This window comes from Thunnus maccoyii, chromosome 21, assembly GCF_910596095.1.
Source record: "Thunnus maccoyii chromosome 21, fThuMac1.1, whole genome shotgun sequence".
Classification (NCBI taxonomy): domain Eukaryota; kingdom Metazoa; phylum Chordata; class Actinopteri; order Scombriformes; family Scombridae; genus Thunnus; species Thunnus maccoyii.
The window spans coordinates 16,017,009-16,038,512 of NC_056553.1; the positions used below are offsets into that span (position 1 = coordinate 16,017,009).

The 21,504-nt window shown below is 40.6% G+C and overlaps 1 protein-coding gene across 1 annotated transcript in view; it reads right to left on the minus strand.

Annotated features, from left to right (window-relative positions):
• Window positions 1-21,504, minus strand: part of cntnap2a (contactin associated protein 2a) — a 201,146-nt gene that overhangs the window by 173,890 nt on the left and 5,752 nt on the right. The window contains exon 2 of the mRNA XM_042399826.1: window positions 9,246-9,439. The gene's annotated coding sequence lies outside the window, so the exon portion shown is untranslated. The remainder of the gene's footprint in view (window positions 1-9,245; window positions 9,440-21,504) is intronic.

Sequence of the window (21,504 nt, forward strand, 5' to 3'; positions counted from 1 at the left end):
TTGTTTTTTACAGTCTATGACTAGACCACGTTGTGATGCAGTGGATGGTAAGCACACGACTGCAGAGGAGGATATGTGTGGGTCACCGCATGGACCATGCTGAGTGCTTTATAGATAACTGTTGTTCACTTGCCTTATGCTATGGTGTTTTTAAGCTTGGGCCAGAAGGGCAGTAATGTGTTGCCAAGTGCAGACACTTGAAATGTTATTTGGGTCCTATGCCTCATCTCACCATTATAATTATTTCACTCCATAGAATATCATCATATACAGTACACAGGTATAGCCTCCTTGCTTGCAGTATTATTTAAGCCGTGCACTGTTTCTCCTATCTGCTATGATTTATGCAGGTATCTAAACCAGGTTTTCTGTAAAACTGGTTATTCATGAGCTGTCCATGGCACTCAAGCAACAATGGCTGTAGGCTATAATGAATGCATGAGGGAGGGATATGTTACATGAGCGATTTCTGTCCAATTTAACACCTTCTCTGCTGTCTAGGTTTATGTTTTTCGTTGCCACTTTCATTGCAGTAAAATTGTTAATTAACAATGGCGTGCACTGTAGAGCTGATCTGCAGCCAGACTTCCTGGTGCAAATATTTTAGGCTGGATAGGCTATAAAAGACCCCTCTTTGTCTATACCGTCATGTACAGCCTTTATAGTCTGATGCTCTGTTGGTTAAGCATGTTGGATACACAGTGTTACTGTTATGGCCTTTGTGATGCACAACATTGCATAGTAAAATTGTTGCTGTTTTTTCAGTTCGTCTGTTTGTTCTTTGTTCTTCTTCTAACTTTTCATAAGTCAGTTCTTCTGGGAAAAGATGGCCCAACCATTTTTGTATTGCACCGCCCAAAATACAATTTCTGCCTACGCCACTGTATCCAAGCCCTGACCCCACATGCAGTATTTGAATGCAATGTAACACTGTGCTGTCTACACACCTAATATCAGGTAATGGTAATTATTGTGAAGTGTTCATTTCTGAATGCTTCACAATAAGACCTTAAGGAAATGAAACCGGTCGTACTGTAGGGAGGCAGTTTTGGGTGACAGGAACTTGCTTAAGAATTGCTCTCAGACCAAAAAACATAAGACTTTTTCCATTGGTACAGTGAGAAGCCATTATAAACATATGTGAAATATACAGACAGATGACAAATTAAAGGAAAAACAACATAAAGTGTCTTAGTAAGATGTTGGGCCACCACGTGCTGCCAGAACAGCTTCAATGTGCCTTGGCATTGATTCTACAAGTCTCTGGAACACTACTGGAGGCATGAACACCATTCATCCAAGAGGTATGCCCTCCTTTGGTGTTTTGATGAAGGTGGGAGAGCACGTTGGTCCAAAATCTCTCATAGGTGTTCAATTGGGTTGAGATGGTGACTGCGAAGGCCATTGCATATGATTCACATCATTTTCATACTCATCAAACCATTCGGCGACTCCTTGTGCCCTATAGATGGGGGCATTATCATCCTGGGAGAGACCACTCCCATCAGGATAGAAATGTTTCATCATAGCATAAAGGTGATCACTCAGAACAACTTTGTATTGATTTGCAGTGACCCTTCCCTCTAAGGGGTGTGACGACCCCTGGTGTCATCTTTTGTTTGGCCTTGTGATTTACCTGTCTGCTCTGTCTCTGCAGGTGTTTGTTAGGGCAACTGGCAACACCTGAAGGGCCACAGGGTTGCCAGGTTGTTAAAGTCCAGGCTGCAGCTGCGGCAGTCTCTCTCACTCTCCTCTGACTGCTTGCAGCTGCTGCTGCTGGTTGCAGCCCTCTGCTCCAGATACCTGTGCTGGTTCAGTTTAGTTATGTTGCCTTAATTATTTCTCTGGCTTTTATGCACCTTCCAACACCTATACACACACAAACTCTCCACTCACGCATTACGCACCTCGCACTGATTCTACTGACATTCAGTTAATTTGTTCATTTGATTTAATAAATAATTTTTTGTTAAACATTCTTGATGGTGTATCTCCCTTTTGTTGTGGCCACTTCAGCCAGGTCATAACAGGGTACAAGTGGACCCAAATCATGCCAGAAAAATATCCCCCACAACATAACAGACCCACTGGATCCCCTCACTGTGGGGGTCAAGCATTCAGGCCTGTACCAGTCTTTCCTTTAATTTGTCACCCATCTGTATACTACTGTCAACTGACCTGATGTACTTGTAGCTTCAAGCTTCTCATCCACATGAATAAACAATCTGACAATGTGAGAGAGGGCCTGCCAGCATTATCCAAATAAAAACTATAGTAAACAACCATGTGAAAGGAAAATGTGACTTAAAATGTTTGTTAATTCAGTTTCAATGTGCAATCAGACAGTTTTTTTTTCTCTGCGCTTTCACAGAATTCAATGCACACCACATTAAGCTTTTTATGTTCCCACAAAGACATGCATTAAAGTGCAGAAAGGATGATGTTGCAACTGTGGATTCAAACCCTGACTCTTAAACTGACAAAAGACATTAAGTCATTATGATCACTTGAAAAGTTTTCAATACATACATTCTGATGACAAATTTTTACCTGTGATTAAGTGACTGAATACTCTAAATGTCTAAAACACTAATTTTTGCAAATGCCACTATTTTATGAGTGAGGGTTTTCAGAGGGTATGAGAAATGAGAAAATATCATTTAAATTTCTTGACATAATTTCCAGAGAGCAATTTGGCAAACAAACAAATAATGTCAGTTTTGTTTGCATCCAGCATTACTCACCAAATCACATTACATGTATCCTTGAGGTCTTACAAAACATTAAACGCATTTTGCACCTCAGATAACTGTAAAATGTTTTTTGAAAGATTGAAACAGTCATTCTTTACATGTGCTTGTATGGACCTGGTCATTGACATTTTGCTCTATAGCTCTTTAATGACAAAAGCTCTACAGGGTAGTACTGTCCTCTCCTCTGGTAGAGCAATTGGGATTTTAATTATCACAGTAATGTATCACTGACATCGTGACTCCTCAGTAGTGCATTAGTGAGGTATTAAAAACATTATCTGTCACAAAACCAATTCTGCAGTTGCCAGGTCTTTACCAATTATCTTCCCCCGTGAATCACACCGCCACAACAGTTACGCTGACATCAACAATCTTGTGTTGACTGGTTGTCCTCTGAGTTTGGCAGTGAAGGAGTTAAGTCATCAGTGTGGAGTAACGACAGGCTGTGATTAGTGGCAAAATTAGAATCAGAATCAGATTTATTGGCCAAGTATGTTAACACGCACCAGGAATTTGGTTCTGGCTGTTGGTGTCTCTCAAGCAATATAGACAATAGACAGAAAATGTACATATTATTTACAGACAATACATAATATCGAAGAAATATACAGATTATATATAAGACAAACAATATACATACAGTGCAAGTGTGTGTAGTAGTGCAAACAACAATAATGTGCATCACGTTATGGGAATGAAATTGTGATGTTGCGTATTTGTACAATACAGTATTTGGAGATGTGAAGCAGGGTGTAATGACTATCTGAAGAACAAGGGTAGCTATGGTATAGCAGATGATACTGGTCAGCTATTTATGAGTGTGATGGCATGAGGAAAGAAACTGCTCCTGTGTCTGGTAGTTTTGGTATACATGGTTCTGTAGCACCTGCTGGAGGGGAGGAGTTGAAAAAGGTTATGTCCAGGGTATGAGAAATCTGTAATTATTTTCCCTGCCCATCGCCTGGTTCTTGAAGAGAACAAGTCCTGGAGGGTGGGCAGGGAAGCACTGATGATTTTTTGCTGCGGATTCAATGATTGCGGTGTAGAACTGGCTCAACAGCTCCTGTGGCAGACCATACTTCCACAGTAGCCACAGAAAGTACATCCTCTGCTGGGCCTTATTGAGAATGGAGTTGATGTTGGTCTCCCACTTCAGATCTTGGGAAATGGGAGTTCCCAGAAACTTGAAGGTCTCCACGGTTGATACAGGGCTGTTGGATATTGTGAGGGGGAGCAGTGCTGAGGGGTGTCTCCTAAAGTCCACTGTCACAGTTTTGAGTGTGTTCAGCTCCAAGTTGTTCTGACTGCACCAGAACAACAGCCATTCAACCTCCTGCCGATACACAGACTCTTCACCATCTTGGATGAGTCCAATGACCATAGTGTCATCTGCAAACTTCAGGAGTTTAACAGCTGGGTCTTTGGAGGTGTGTTTGTTGGTGTAGAGGGAGAAGAGCAGTGGGGAGAGGACACATTTCTGGGGAGTAGCAGTGCTGAATGTCCATATACCAGAAGTGACTTCCCCCAGCTTCACCTGTTGTTTCCTGCCTGTCAGGAAGCTGGTGATCCACTGACAGATGGTGCGGGATACAGTGAGCTGGGAGAGTTTGGAGGAGAGGATTTCTGTAATGATAGTGTTGAAAGCCAAGCTTAAGTCCACAAACAGCATCCCTGCATATGTCAAGGTGTTGCAGGATGTAGTGCAGTCTCATGTTGACTGCGTCATCCACTGACTTGTTTGCCCGGTAGGCAAATTGTAGGGGGTCCAGCAGGTGTCCTGTGACACTCTTCAAAGGACTTCATGACCGCAGACGTCAGAGTAACAGCCCTTCAGTCCTGTGATGGAGGGCTTCTTGGGGACCAGGATGATGGATTTTCATGAAGATTGGAGCTAGTTGTTCAGCATAGGCTTTAAGACAGGAGGGGCAGACACCGTCTGGACCCAGTGCTTTCCTGGTCTTCTGTCTCCGGAAGAGCCGGCTCACATCCTCTTCACATTCACAAGTTTCCTAAATAGAACCTTCATTCACAAGAGTCCAGGATAAGTGGTTTACTCTCTGGGGATCACTCTGTGCACCTCGTACAGTGGTGAATGGGACTGAGCTGAATGTGAAACAGGGTCTGATGGAAGCAGTGTGTATGTGTGTGAAACATTAAATTGGCTTAAGCACACTACCATCACCAGTCGTCCCTTTGAGTAATGGCACTGATAGCTCCAATATTATTATCACACACATACACGCAGAAAAAATGTCTTAACTTGTGCAGAGGCACATGAGAAGTGAAGAGGGTGGACTCATACAAATACCTTGGCAAAGCAAAATGCAAAGAAGCTACAAATTCTAAAATAGGGACATGACAGTGATGTTGATCTTTGACCATTTGGATATAAAATGTCATCACTTCATCATTTTATCCTATTGGACATTTGTGTGAAATTTTGTCATAATTAGCATATTGAGTTATAGCTAAAATGTGTTTTGTGAGGTCATAGTGACCTTGACTTTTTACCTTTGACCACCAAATTCTACTCAGTTCATCTTTTAGTCCAAGTGGATGTTTGTGCCAGATGTAATGAAATTCCCTCCAGGCATTCCTGAGATATCACATTCAAGAGAATGGGACCAATGTGAGGTCACAGTGACCTTTGACCACTGAAATCTAATCAGTTCATCCTTGAGTCAAAATGGAAGTTTGTGCCAAATTTGAAGAAATTCCCTCAAGGCATTCCTGAGATATCACATTCACAAGAATGGGATGGACGGACAGATGTATGGATGGATGGACGGACAACCCGAAAACATAATGCCTCTAGCCACGTCTGTTGCCAGCATGGAGGCATAAAAAGTTGGCTAGAGTCACCAAACACCCAAGAGATAAATGTGTTTTGGAGTATTTGTAGAAATATTAGAGGCAATGAATCAGGGTTAATGGCAAAAGGAAAACACTTCTGAATAAATAATAATCTGCAAACAATTATGATGCAGCACACAAAAACAACAGCTTAATTTACTTTCAACAGTAAAAAGATCCATATCTGTCACTGCAACCATTCCTAATAGTCCTAAAAGAGAGAGTAACGAGTATGAAGCTGTTTGGGGCTGAATGCAGAGCTTAATACCCAGAGACAAAAATGCACACATGCAAAAAAACAAATAGTGTGCACATTAGTGTATATGAAAACACACCCTGACAAGAGCTTTTATCTCCCAGTTACTAAACAAGATTATCCAACTCTACATGTCGGATCTTCTTATACTCAAAGTTTGATGGTGTCTAAAAGGTCCTACACCTTTGAAGGAGAGGACATGCTTTTTGCCATTTGATATGAAAAGTTGGTCATAAGTAATCAAAGTGATCAAAGTGCTTTCTTGCCCAGTCAGCAGAGGCAAGCAGGAGTAAAATTTGAGGAGTTAAATAAGTTAAAGAATATTCTGCTTCTGAATTCTGACTGTCAGGAGCACCAACTACCCTTGTGTTATATCCCAGCTGAAATGCTTATGTTGATATATTAGGCTACATGGTGTTGATGCTAAGATGATGCCATTCTTGAGGTTAGGGTGTGTAAGGTAATGAGCTTAGAAAAAGGTCTAAGCTCAGAGAGCTTAGAGAAAGGTCAGGTCAGTAATTGCCTAAGCATGGGGCTCTGACTCTATTTAATACAACTGTTTTGGTCACACTAATTTAGTATAACTTAAATAAGTTTTTGCTTGTACTTTTTGTCACTCTTTCTTCCTTGTTTACAACAGACTAAAAGTCAGAGGCTAGCAAAAATTAATAAAGTTTTTATGGGAGAACTGTTAAGCTCATTTACTAGAGCAGCTTTGCATGATTCACAGCTCAAAAACACCCCTTATTTATCTTATGCAGGCCCTCAGTTAAGCCTTTGTCTCTTAACAGGCAATCTTAGCTCCTGTCTCTTTAAGGCCCCCCTACCAATGAACCCACTCTGTTTTGACTGGCCAGCTTTTCAGAAGCTGCTGAGGGGCAGCTGTATCAGAGTCATATGAAGTTACTGCCGATTCAAACCCAACATTTCCTGCTTTACTGCTTCAAATTAAAGGCTTTTAAATAGCTAAATAACAGGAGACTTTTATTGTGAAGAATTTACAGGAAATGAAACATGTTCCTCACCGAATCAGCAGAGCTTCGTTAGCGCTAAGGAGCTACACTGCTAAAAACCTTTAGCCGCTTTAGTGCTAAAAAACGGTCAACACAACAACATATGGACATATTTGGAGCTCTTTTTTCAGCGGAGCAGTCAGAAATAATGCAGGGAGGAACAGTACAAGCAGAAACAGCCACAGTGATGATGATGTTTGATGAAGAGCTGCAGACGACCAGCACACCTCCAACAGGTAAACAACTTTACTTTGCCCTGCTGTGTAATGGAAGAACACTCACAGCCTACCAGCTTGTCTTGAGTCAAGGCTTGGCGAGACTACCCCCAAAACAATGAAAAAATGCCATTATGTGAGCAGAGCAGAGCAGTGAACTTGTGCACTGTGTGTGGAGCAGATGACCATATAAAGAAATCTGTCACAAGCTGACATCAGCTCGGGCTGAAAGTAGAAAAAACATTGGAAACTGAGCGCAGTCTGAAGCTGGTGCTTTTTGTTCACTTTTTGCTTTTTGTTACTTCTACGTACATTTACGTCATTATTTTGACACTTTGGCCACATTTAATATGAACATCCCACATTGTAACATTATATATATGACTGAGAATAAGGAAAAGCATAATAAGTCCCCTGTAATATATATTTTTAAAGGCAAAAATTTGTTGTGTGTGACAACCAAATGTAATGCATTTATCACAGCAATTGTAGCATTAAATGTCAAACTTAAAAAAAAAAAAAAACTAAAAACTAAGGAATGAGGTGTAAAAAAAGCTATGACTAAATACTAGTCAATAACTGAATAGCCTTGAAATTCTAATTTGTCAGCTAATCAGGTGGATTAGTAAAAATGTATCTTTTGCATGGAGCATACTGTATGTGCTGAATTTTCAGAAACAGGATTCAACAAGATCAATTTCAGTATATTGCAGTTGTTTCATTTAGCAATGTCTTCAGTGTAACAAAACAAGGCTTTTTCATCATTTCAGGGTTTAATTCATTCATTTGATTTGTTTTTTAACAAACTACTGTCTTGCATTACAGCATTCTGATTAATCTAGTGGGTGATATATTAAAGGTACATGAATGATATTGCTTATCATACTGTATGTACTATCTATTCTGTAATGGTTTTTTATAAGGTTTCTTATTAATTTATAGTGTGTTCTCATGTGCTTTGATGTTGCTTTGTATGCCTTTGTATATATTGTCCCTTTTAGCCTTCTGGCTATATCTATTGCATCATATTGATGTTAATGTGTTCTATACCTGATAAGTAAATTAATTAAGTATAGTAAAATAACATATATAGACCTATTGTTTTTTTTACAGGTGATGATACTGTAAATCCCATAGTGGGAGAGTTCAGCAATACCTATGACCAATCAGATGGACCAGGAAAAAAACATATCCTATCTTACTCAACTGATGGAGTTCCCTTTCACTTCCAGGTTTTAGATTTCTGCTGACTAGCTTTGTGTATTAATGTTATTCATGACAGGGTAATTCTCCTCTCTTCTTGCTGAAAGCACATCTGTAATCACCTAGCCCTCCATCATACAACAATGGTGAATAGTGAGGGCCATTAACCCATTAGCTAATGATCACGGATTGTCAGATGCCCCACTCAAGTGCTTGCTAACAGTTTGGTGATGGAGGTCTGTTGGTCTGGAATAAGAGAGGTACACAATATATGTATTATAGTCAGAGAGAGATCACATCTATACATTGTCCAGGAATATAGTGCTAATGGCTCATTTCCACATGTTATTCTAACACTGTGTTTTCTATCCGGAGCCAATCAGTGCATGATTTAGGTTTGTGGCTGAGATGTTACCTTTGGTAAAAACTGAGCTAATTAATAGGCGAATATTTATGTGCACCACACTGCAACACTAGACTGGAGTTTTTCCTCCCACACAAGGTTTTCTGCTCCGAGTTTATGTGAAGGTGAAAAGAAAGCCTTCACATTTTAATAATAATGACAAGAAAAAATATTTGTTTTGTAATCACAGAGCAGTGTCATTTAATTTCCTCTCCTATCGTCATAAAAATATTTCCCTTGTGACCAGTTCTTTTAACACAGACATCTTTGGTCATACATTAATTTTCATTCTAAAGAATAATTAACCAAGGAAGTGAAGAAAATGTTAGAGAACCAGCAATCTTGCTGAACATTGCAAGAAAATTGTTTGAGATAATCCTCTATCATCAACCAACATGAATAAAAACAAGCCATAAGTGGAGCTCTCTCTTTGATGGTCACGCTGTTTTTATCTGCCAGCCTGTGGCAATGACTTGCACACACACACACACACACACACACACACACACACACACACACACACACCCCAAAGATTTCTTGTTCACTCACCCAAATGTTGCCATCCTGGTGATACGGTTTCCAGTTCCTTCCTGTGTCGCTGTAGAGAAGACGGTACCGTGTCGTCCAATCAGAGCTGCTGTAGCGACCCTGCGTTGCTATGGCACTAACCTGCTTTCTGGAACCCAGGTCCACCTGTAGCCACTGGTAATGGTCACTGTCCAGAGGAGACCATCCACCAGCACCTGCAGAGTCACATAAGTGAAAGGTTGTCTGTTGTAAGTCCTTGTAATTTTATATAATTTTATAAATCAGACAGTAAGCATAAAAGAAAAACAGAATCTAATCTGTAATTTATTCTTAATGAGTGAAATTGGTTGAGCCTGGTATAAATAAATAGCAACAAAAAGAAATGTTTTTTTTTTCTTTAGTATATCTTATTAGCATGATCTGTCTGTTGCACACATAAGCAGAGTTGCCACTATTCAGGGCAGACTGGCTCTCGAGTCCAAGATAGGCAGAAAAGCAGCATGGTATCCACATAATGAGATTTTACAAAAGGAATGTGTAGTTACAAGGTTATAGTCCGTCCTATTATTAAAGGTCAGTGTCCAGCAGAGAGCGGCCCAGAAATTTGCTTCAAGACAGGCACTGGAAGTAATGTTTTATTAATAGGTTTGCATGCAGGGTTAGAGCTTGCCGACTATAAAGATGTTTCACAAGAATGACGAGAACACTCTTCTTCAGTATCATAATTATTCATGGCACACACCTCAACTTCTAGAGGAATAGCTATGTATGACATTTCAGGATGGATTCTTTTTTAATACTGGTATGCAAGACATCATATGGCATTTTGTAAATGCTGGGAAGTCCACTGTAATCAACATAATTCAGTTTCAGCTCAGAGATACTGGCCAAGGAGAACACCATGATAAGAATATGAGCACAACATTACAGTTTTGTTAATTTTGATAATATCTGTTTATTACAAAGTGCTATAACAGCCTGCACACAGATTGAAACAGGATGTGAGACTTCCCTTGATATGTAAAAATAAAGTCTAAATTCACACTTTCAACCAGAGATACCTACTTCATACTGACAGATACATACAGTTATCTCCACTTATTTCCAGCTAAACGTTGGTTCAATGTTTGCATCCTTGAGTGCACATCAAAGTGATATTTCACTCTGGTGGAACATGCATTTTATTTTTCATTGCACGCATCTTTGTTAGAATTGGCTTTTGCAGTAATTCTCAAAATGGACAAGAAACACAGGGGAAATTACTTGTTTAAATGTTGAGAGTCAATTTTTTTTTACCTTCTCTTAAGATTTTGCATACAGTATAACTTAGAAGGTTGTGCAATATATTCAAATAAAAAAAGTTGGAAAACATTATACCTAGGTGAAATATTGCTTTGATGAAAATTACTATCTGTGAAAGCATTAAAGGTGAGCATTTCAGTGCCATTTTCCTGTGGCTACAGTGTTGACTGCTGGAATATATGACTGTGTTTGTTTCGTTATCCAGTCAGTCGCAGTCGCGTCCTTGTGCTAGCCTAAAACCTCATGACTTTACCTTCAGTGCCAGACAAACACTCATGTGTCCTCCAAAAGCTGTCCCCCTTCACACCTCCATATGACAACCTGAGGCAGGGCCAAACTCCCCTGGACCTTGCAGGTTAAATGAGCCTCAGGTTAAATGGTGCAGAAACACAAGAGCAAGGCAACTGCTAGACAGAAGGGAAAGAGAAATGCTGGACAGGATCCCAATGACCTGATTTCATCTGCCATTTTAAAATAAGAGAAAAAACAATAATGAGGCGTAATGCCAAGATTGTATGTAGGCTACCGTGAGAGCAGTCAAACCAGTGTAAGAAATACAAGAAAATGCACTCAGTAGTGCACAAAACAGGTGTACAGACAAATGCACACTTATGCATTTTTCACGCACACACACACGTGCACACAGCACCGAAGATGTATCAATGCAGCCAACAGCCAAGCCTGTGACAGAATGCGACTGTGAAATGATTATTGGGAAGAGTGGGTGGTGGATGGACTGCGAACTGGCCGTGTCACGGCCGTCTTCTTTGATTCTCTGTGATGGATTTTTTCTAAAGGACACAAATACAGATAAGAAAGTGATGGGTTGAAAGCACAAGTGAAGGAGAATGACTGATTTAAAAATGACAGAGACAGAAAACAGGAGCGTAGGGACAAAGTGAGAGAAAGGGAGATACTAAGAGCAAGAAAGTACAAGAGCTGTTAGAAGAGCATCAAGCACAGTGGAGGAGGCATGAGAGATGATAGTCATATGATAAAATAGAGGGTGAGGCAGTTTGCGATGTATCCCCCCACCCCTTTGACAAAAATCCTATATCTTATCCAATTACAGAGCCATTACACTCCAGCCCTGGCCTTGACAGATAACCAGGCCCATATCAGTGGAAACGTCAATACCTCAAAAACCCGTTGCAGCAAAACCATTCCCAAGGGAGGCTAAACCATTATCAAAAAGGGGGGTGGGGGTGGGGGGGTGGCGGAATTGGGTTTGGGAGGGGGGTGGTGACAGTGATAAGTAAACAGACAGCAGAAAATAAAGATTAAGAAAGCAAGCAGAGCGGACAATGACCGAGGCAGTGTGACGCATTGAACATGATCAGATGATGGGGTGACGGAAAGAATGACGAGAAGGTGTGTGGTGGTGGTGGTTGGTGGCGGCGGTGGTGGTGGGAGTGACAAGAGAGGGGAGGAGGCAGAAAATGGTAATGAGGAAAAGTAGGAGTCGAAGAGAGAAGTATGTTAAATAAGGTGATAGATGATGCCACAAGTGAAGGGGCGGGGTACAGAGCAGAGGGAAAAGGATGAGAAACTTGGGAGAAATAGAGATAAAGTGAACCCATTCAACAGTGATGAGGGGGTGGGGGTACCATCAACTGAAAGTTAGACTGCAGGTGGGTTCAAATGACATGGAACCGGAAGCAAAGATTGGAAAAGTTTAGGGTATAGAGTTCAGGACAGTAGAAGAGACAGAGAAAAGTGAGAAAGGAGCGGTTAGAATATAGTATGTGCAATATATAGAGTCATTACTGCACATTCTTCAATAACAGTGGTGCACTGAGATCTCAGCTGCTACAGGATTTTAGTGTCAGTTCACTGAAAGTTGAGCCAGGATTGTGGCTCTATTTCTGCACATATCTTAAAACACACCACTGATATACCTATACATCATTATGACATGGCACCTTCCTCAAAGGGTTTTATTAGATTTGTTACTTGTTATGACAGTAAGGAATCTTGAGACATTTTGATATGTCATACTAGATAAAACTCTGGTATTTCCTCAAAAGTGAAGGCTGACCTGGCATGCTTTTCATTCGATCTTGTTCTTTCAGGAGCTGCTAAAGTGAAAACAACAATTTGTCCTTGAGTGAGGAGCACAGGGTGAGCAGTTGGGACATTTTTCACACATTGTCCAAGGGCACTTAAATGGTAGTTTCTGACTGCTGGGAACCAAACTTCAGATTTCCAATATTCTCTACCCTGCAGTGCTACTACCACAGTGACCACACTCACACCATTGGTGCCTGGTAAGAGGACATTCAAAGCAAAAATTGCACTGCAATAAAAAACGCAAGAGGGTGTGTTCATGTGGGTGTGTTCCTAGAGGTATGATGAGAAAATGACCCAGTCCCGTCCAGTGGGGGTCTACTAAACCTACTAGTAGGTTCTGGAGGCTGTTATCACCCATTTATTTCAGTGAGACACTGTTAGTGGAGCCCAGTAGTCACAGAAGCCCTTTTATCAGTTGCATGTTCTTTGAATCATTGTCTTTGCGTTGTGTAGTTATCTGAGCTGTTCTGTTATTTGTGTTATTTTATGTAACTGTTTCTGTAAACAGATTTTAAAATTTCAATTTAATTTTACTATTACTTTGTTTATTTGAAATACTGACCTTTGAACCTTGACCCCAGTGCATGTTTGAAGGCTTATAATTCAGCAACAAATGGGGCTGAATTATAAACCTGTTATAATTCAGCCCCTGGGACCGACTGTTATAGAGAACTGTTGACCTCAGCTATCATGTGAGTATAGTCAACAACTGGGAGCGCTGTCAGATATGGGTAAAATATGGTTAAAATTAATTTTCACCTGTTTAACAATTAGATGTTTAAAATCTAACTACACAAATGTCTTTACCATTCCCTTAAACTCTTCAGTGTACTCTCAGTTCAGTATTTACAACTTCAAATTCTAGGAAAAACACTTTAAAAAGAAAAAAAAAATACAATTCCCTAGAGTGGCGCCATGCAGTTTGATACAAATCTACAATATACATGTAGTTCTTCCAGTTCGCAAAGTAGGGTTGTAAAATAGGGTTGTAAAAAGATATATCCGCTGAATATATCAAATATCTAGTACAGCAGAACTAGTAATTACACTGCATCTAGATGATCTATGTTAAGAAAAAAGAAAGATGTTGGTTTATTTCAGATATTTTAGCTAGTATTTCTGGTTCCAAAAAAAACCTTTATTTCACAGAATCGAAGGAGAAATAATCAAAATTAATGGTCTTAATATTAATCTATCATATTGTTGAGCTATCAAGGAGTGCAGGGATTAAATGAGGGATGTGAAATGTAAAGTCCGATTTGATAATACTGTCTTCATCCCATTTATATGGCCATGGTACAAGATTTGATCCTCACACATGCATGTACACACACACACACACAATGTTGGAGTGCTTTAATGGATGAAGTAGCTCAATATTAATTGAGGAAGACTAGGTTTCAATACAAATGGTTTCATATTAAAAATCCTCAGCCACATATTCTTTGAAATCTCTCTACTAAAGGAAGGAATCTCTGTATGTCTGTATGTATGTCCTTCGTGTATCTCAAGAACTGTTCATCTGATTGACTCCACACTTGGCGGAAAGCCAAGCATGTCAGGGAGAGACCAGAGACGAGTCAGGGAAAAGTGCTCTAAAAAGAGAAAAATAGACATTGAAAACAGAGCTTTTAAATCAAGAATGGACAGTCTTACCCCATGTCTAGAAAGAAAGAATAGCATTAGAAGCACATTTAGCAGATAAGCAGCAGCGAGTGACTACACAGGAGGCACTCGGGTACATTGTTGAGTGTAGGTCACCCACATTTTGAAAGCACTTAGAGCCCAATACATAATGACTGTAGTTACGCGCGTAAAATGAAGGAAAAACTTTTCACGGGCAGTTCAAAACCAGTTTCTCTCATATGCTCCGAGACCATGGAGATTGTGAAGCGCCACTACAGCAAAAGCATAGATCTTTGGAGCAAACATACCCACTCAAATCCAAACTGAATGCACAGAGAATAGGAATGATCAACCAAAGACAACGATTCAAACAACATGCAACTACTTGGTTTCAGCGATAGCAGAGTCCATAGCAACCACCATAGCAACGATAGAAAGCCTGAAAGAATCTCCATAATAACTAACAAATTAAACATTACATACATTTTATATTATGAAAATAAAATGCATTCTCACTAGAAATGTTATCAAAATGCATTATCATGTCTTATCTTAAAATATTGCATTTTCCACTGAGAATGACAGGAATGTCAGCCATTTTGTTTGTTTTCCAGAGAAACTTGACAGTCACATGACAGCATATGCCTGATAACAGGCCTACTGGGCTCCACCAACATTGGCTCACTGAAATAAATGAGTGATAACAGCCTCCTGAACCTACTAATAGGTGTAGTAGGCTCCTACTAGCCCATATATTTGGGACAGTTGCGTGATGATAACACTATATTCAATAGGCTGATAACAGCCAAATCAGATGGCATTGCTGAATGATGTTGCACTGTGTTGCGTCAAAAGTTGAGCCCGGTTCAACTTTTTTGACGGACAACTTTGCGTTTCTTTGCCAGAGTCCAACGTGGCAGTTGCGCTGAAATGAATGAGGAGACTGCGTTTTTGATGAGGTGCTTTCATCAGTCTGAACATTGCTCAAAGGCGTGAATGAAAGGACAGGGTGATGGTTAGGGAAAAGGGGTTGAAGAGGAAGTGGAGATGGAGTAGAGGCATGTTAGGGTTATGGGGTTACCAGAAGGAACAGATGGAGATGAGAGAGACAGATAGATTGAGAAGTCCGGAGAGACATAAAGGTCAAAAAGATCGTGAAAGTGATGGCAAGCAAAGCGTTTGGGAAAGAGGGACTAAAAAAAGCAATGAGTGAAGACAGCTGTGGGCTAAAGAGCTGGATGTTGGAGGTCAGGGAAAGGTAGAAGGGACATGAATAAAGGATGTGGGGGAGCAAAGAAATCGGGGGGACTACAGAAGTGAGATGGTGAGATGCTGTATATGAGAAGAGAGGGCTGGAAAAAGAAGAACAGCTGAGAGGTGAGAGGGGAGGAGGGTAAGCTTGACAGAGGTTAGGAGGGGGGGTGGTGAAGAGTAATATATATATATAAAAAAAAAAAAAGAACAGAGGTACAGTGAAAGGTGAAAACCGGAGGGAGAATGGGGAGAAGCAAGAAGAGGTTGACAGAATAAAGTGGAGATGGGAGAGGCTGGCAGTGGGGGAATGGAAGGTGTGAGAGTGAGCGAATAGGAACATCAGTGAAAGAAAAAGTTAATGGTAAATGGACTGCATTTATATAGCGTTTTTCTAGTCTATCGACCACTCAAAGCGCTTTACAACACATGCCAACATTTACCCATTCACACACACATTCATACACTGATGGCAGAGGCTGCCATGCAAGGTGCCTCATCAGGAGCAATACAGTGCTTTTTATCTGAAGATAGTACAATGCCTCTAATGCTCATTCACAAACTCACAATTAGAGGTTCAGTGTCTTGCCCAATGACACTTTGACATTAGGGCTGGAGGAGCCAGGGATTGAACCACCAACCTTCTGATTAGTGGCCAACTTGCTCTACCTCCTGAGCCACAGCTGCTCCATTAAAAAAGGAGGGAAAAATATGGGAGGAGAAACAGGAGGGGAGGAGCGTCGGGGGACAATTGCCGTTCTCTCGCCTGTCACACACACAGATGTTTGGGGAGGAGAGGAGGAGCAGGAGGAAGACATGAGAGAGAACAGGGGAGCAGAGAAGGACAAAAAAAAAAACACCTCTGCGGAGGAGATGAGGAAAAGGAGAAAACCAACAGAGAAAAAGATCAGGAGATAGATCTCAGAAAAAAAAAAATTGAGAATAAGTATAATCCAAGGGGAAGACAGGGAGAATAAAGCAACAGTCTTAAAAAGGGCTTCTGATGCCAAGTTCCTTCCACTGTATAATCTACACTTCATCAAAATTGTATCAAAATTGATACACAGTATCAATTTGTGGTTTTGGACAAAAGAAAACCTCTTTTTAAGTGTACACTGAAGCATACTTAAATAATGAAACAACAAATGAGTCAGATAGTGCCGAAACAGTCAATTAGTCCGCAACATTTTTGATATGTGATTTATAATTTAAGTCATCATCAGCTGTTGGAGAAATATTGGACTGTTGGTTGACAAAGAAGCAAGTTGAACATGCACCATGGCTTCTGGGAAGTGGTCATGAGCATTTTTAGACTAGAACATTTTATAGACTAAACTATTAATGGATTAATACAAAATAACAAATTACTCAATTAAAATAATTATCAGCCACAGCCCCAGTCAGCCAGATCGAACACCCTTTAATGAACACAAAAAAGGCAGAAAATACAATCAGATTTTTTTCACACTAGGGAAATTCACTGGTATTGATAATATAGCTGAGCTATTTATCAGCCCATTCTTCAATGGCTTAAAATCTGTCTGCAGGGAACATCTTTATCCCATATGTCTATTCCACAGTATTGCCTTATAATGCACTTGAGTCACACTTAAATCGAACCGACGCCAATGCCGGCATTTCAGTTTGGCATTGCAGAAATTCATCAGAATCAGATTCATCTGCTACATGAAAGCTATACCTTAGTGAAAATGTCCCTGTGTGGTGCCCATCACAAGTCTGCACTGGCCAAATGGAATTCACACAGAGAGGCTCCTTCTGAGATAAAAGGGGGCAACTGAGGCCTGAAAAGCATGGCTGGAGATTCTCCAAGCTTGCAAAACAAGGTTTGAGCTATCTGTGATGACTCAGATAACCCAGGGTTGTAGCAGCGGTAGCACAGGCGGAGCGTACGTTATAGTGGAATCATACTGATATCAGTTCTGATTATGACCACAAACATTCTCACACATAAACGTGTATGTGTACACTTAGTGCAGTATCTGCAGGTTTTCAGACAAAGTGGCTATACACTGCTAGTTATTGCCCATTTCTCACAAAAACCAATAACAATGATCATTCAGTAAAACTCACTAAAAAGTAATCTTGGGAAAGTGGAGAGCATACCTAGATGTGCTAATGGCAACATGCTGACTAAGGAAAGGCAGGGAAACATAATGGAGAGGAAATCAAACCAGGAGGTGCCTGTGGGGATCGATTTCCAAAAATGGCTGCCTTTTGAAACTGTCAACTAATGCAATGTGTGGATATTTTTTCTTGTATCGTATCTCACACATCTCAGTTCACACTGTTCAAGAAACCCTCGGCTATGTGTCATTAGACCAGACCACAAGCAAAGATATGAAAGCTCCTTTTGGTTGCTTTGAACTCGAATCAAACAGTATTCCACTGCCTCAGCAAGTCTCACCACCGTCTTTTCTCTCCTCTGTTCATCTCTTGTTAGACTGTCAAGCTGACTCCCTCCTCTGTTGTTTCTTTTGAGATACAGATGATCAGAGCTCACCTAACCTGACAAGTCACAGGGTTATCCGTCACTCCCAGGGAGTGAATGTGAAAACATACATATGTATGTACTGTATAATCTATAGCAGGTTTAAATGTGAACCGTGAACTTAAGTGAGAACACAAATGTGTGAACGTGTTTATAATGGTGACAAATATGATTTTAGCTCCTACAGCACAGCAGGGAAATAAAAAGATGTGGGTTTAATTCGATTGCCTGACTGCGTAAATGCCTGTTATTCACTGTACTGATGCTAGAAAATGAGCTGGACTCAGAGGAGAGGAAAAGAGCAAATAGTGGAGAGAGGCAAAAAGGGTTAAGAGACCAATACAGGAAAAAAAGAGGGATTTAACAAGTGAAAGTATGTCAGAGAGAGAGCAAAATGAGAGATAAAGGTTTCTAACAGCTTCTTTACATAAGAGGCGTCTCAGCCATGTTCTTCAGTCATCCATCTCGCTCATGTCTAAAGGAACATACACTTCTATTTTAATCAATACAGCCACACAGGCCGTGTAACACCTTGTGCACTATACGCACATAACTGTGACCTGAAACATATTTTTACACTTCTGTTTAATTCTGTTTTGCACGTGTAGCAGTAAGTAATGCGGGTGAGCTACACTCAGTGCTGTGCTTGAACGCTTCCTGTGTAGACACAGATGGAGGACTCAAGCTGCTTGCAGCTCTGCCGCTGTGTAGACATTGTGTAAGAAAAAACAGAAAGGGACAGATTTTCAAGTAAAAGACTTAAGTTCTGAGTGTGAGTAATGGAGACACAGTGTGATTTTGGACGAGTGACGAGCGGCCGGTGACAGGCGTGACAAACAAACAAAAGTGACAGTGGCAACGCAGGGCATCAAACAAGAGAACATCTCTTCTCTGTCTTACTGTCAGTGTGGGAGTGTGTGTGGGTGGCCGCGTACACACATAATTTGTTATTGCGCATGCGCGTTTAAACACTTTCATGCCTGTGTGTGTGCGCCTTTATGTATGTGTTCCAGCACTCGAGAGAACATGCAAGAGTGTGTTTATCAAAGTTACCACTTTTCATACCAAAACCACATTAACACAAAGTATAACATTTTAATTAATTAAGATGCTAGGCCGCCGGAAAAAGGCAGCAGAGAGAAAACAGCTGGTTAGCCCTCTGCTAGTACTTCATCTTTCTGTCATGGAGCAAAGGGAGCGGATGGAGACAGAGTAATTTAATTAGGAGAGGACCGCCATTATCGATGGATGACTGCAACGGCTAGAGACATCAAACAACTTTGCAAGATGACAGAGAGTGAAAAGCGATGCATAAAAAAAGGGAGAGGGGAATCTGGCTAATTGTACAGCAAGTCACAGCACAGTTGTACTGCAGTTGTGATGTCCTTCGTTTGAATAAGGAGGGATACAGTGAAACTTTTTAAAAGTTTTAGGAAAACTTGGAAAAGTATGTATCAGGGTGAGAATGTGAGAGAGAAGAGGGAAAAAAAATAGATAATGAGGTCTGGGAAGAAAGAAAGGGGACAGGCTGAGAAAATGGAGTGTGGGATTGAGAATGTAACTGTAGAAAATAGAAAGTGTATGGAGGGAAAATGAGATGGAGAGGGAGAAAAGGGGAGACAAGGATGTGATCGAGGGCAGAGAGAGACAAGACAGAGCAGAGGAGAGGAGAAGAAGAGGGATAAGGAGTGAGAGAGGAGGAGAAAAGAAAATGGAATGTAAGGATCAGTGGCCACGTGTTTGTGATTAGCAGCCCAATCTCATGCTTGGCCACGTCTGCACTGTGCAGCAACGTGGGCACATGCATGCTCACATGCACGCATGCCTATAGGGATATTCAAACACAGTCACACACAACCATTCCTATGCCATTTTCCTCACACACAGAAGGCTTTCATTGTTTTCTCTGTGTGCTTGGCTCTGTCCAAATCACTTTTTGACATGTTTTTTTCTGACTGAAGGCTATGTCAAAACAGCCCATTATCACAAGCACTTTCCATGGTGGCAGAGATAATAAGATTCACCTGCATGGACATTTGATTGATGCTTTTTCGTGATTACACAGGACTGAAAAATCCCAGATCCCTCTATAAAATTTACAGCAAAATTTTACACAATTTTGATGCACATTGTCAATAATATACAGCTCATAATTCATCACTTAACCGTTTTTTTTTTTCTGCTGTCTGTCCTTCGATCTTTGAATCATTATGCCCATTTTAGTCTGTACTCACCTGTCTGCAAGCCTTTCTTTCACTCTCTATATCTTCCATTCCTCTCTCACCTCCACTCTCCACTTTTTCACACCTCTCCCTTCCTCCCCTCTCTTTTGCCTTCGCCCTCTCCATGCTTCTCCTATTTTAACCTGTATTCACAGGGCAGCTGTCTTCAACTGGCAGTGCTGAACACAGGCTTGTGTGAGGTATGGATCACAGCTCATGTGGTTGCTATATGTCGATTGAAAACTTGTTTGAAGCTTATCATTCTTTTGTATTCTTTTTCCTCAAACATTGTCTGGCACACAGTGGAGCTTTGAGGGGCATCTGAAAGACTATATACCAGTCTGGGGGAGTTTAATACAAGATGCAATCAAGTTGCATTGTAGGAAGTGTGGGATCTAGCATTTAGGAGCTTGATCCATACCAGGGATTTAAAGTCAGGAAATCTCTGTTAAGCTGTCAAGCTTTACAGAGCTCAAACTGGATTACATAAGAAATATATACAGTATATCAAACTTGTGTTGAAGAGATGTGAAGAACATATCCTTCTCTACATTTCATTTGCTGTCATCCCATCTCTTACTCTCTCTCTGTCCAAATAGTCAAAGGGTTTTGGCTGCGAGTGAGTGGGCTCATCTTTCGCTCTATCTGACAACCCCTGAGATGTACAAGGTCTCTAATATTAGCCAGCACTAAGGAGAGACAGTTAGAGGTGGGAGAATGTACATTTGTAAGAGAGTAAAGGAGAAAGGTTATGGCGAGAGTTAGGAGAGTCATGATCACAAACGAGTGAGGGAGGGCGAGAGAAAAGAATGAGCAGCGGTCACAGTACAGTAGCAAGGAGGAGTGATCAGTCGGGACGAAAGAGGAGAATGAAAAAGAAAGGAAAGGATGGATGGAGGGAAGTAGATGTGAAAAAGGAAGGGATGGAGAAGAAAAAAAGGAAGAGGAAAAAAGGAAAAAAGGAGATTGAGAACGATAGTGAAATTGAGAGGGTAAAAGAGAAAATGAGTGGGAAGGGGCACCGAGACCAGCAAAAACTCTTTAACAGTCTATTCTGTCTTCAAACCCCAGAGGCAGAAATTGTCCCCGCTTGACTACGAACTAATGAAAAAAAAAAAAAAAAAAAAATCTAAGCACACTGCACACTTAATGTAATAATCAGCAATCAGCAACTGACAATCACACAGAACTGGTCTTAAATAATATGCCATGATGTAATTTTATGAATTATATAAAGTAACAGCTTGGGAGTGATTGTGTTTTCCAAACCAAGACAAAGGCATTTATTTAGCATTATGAT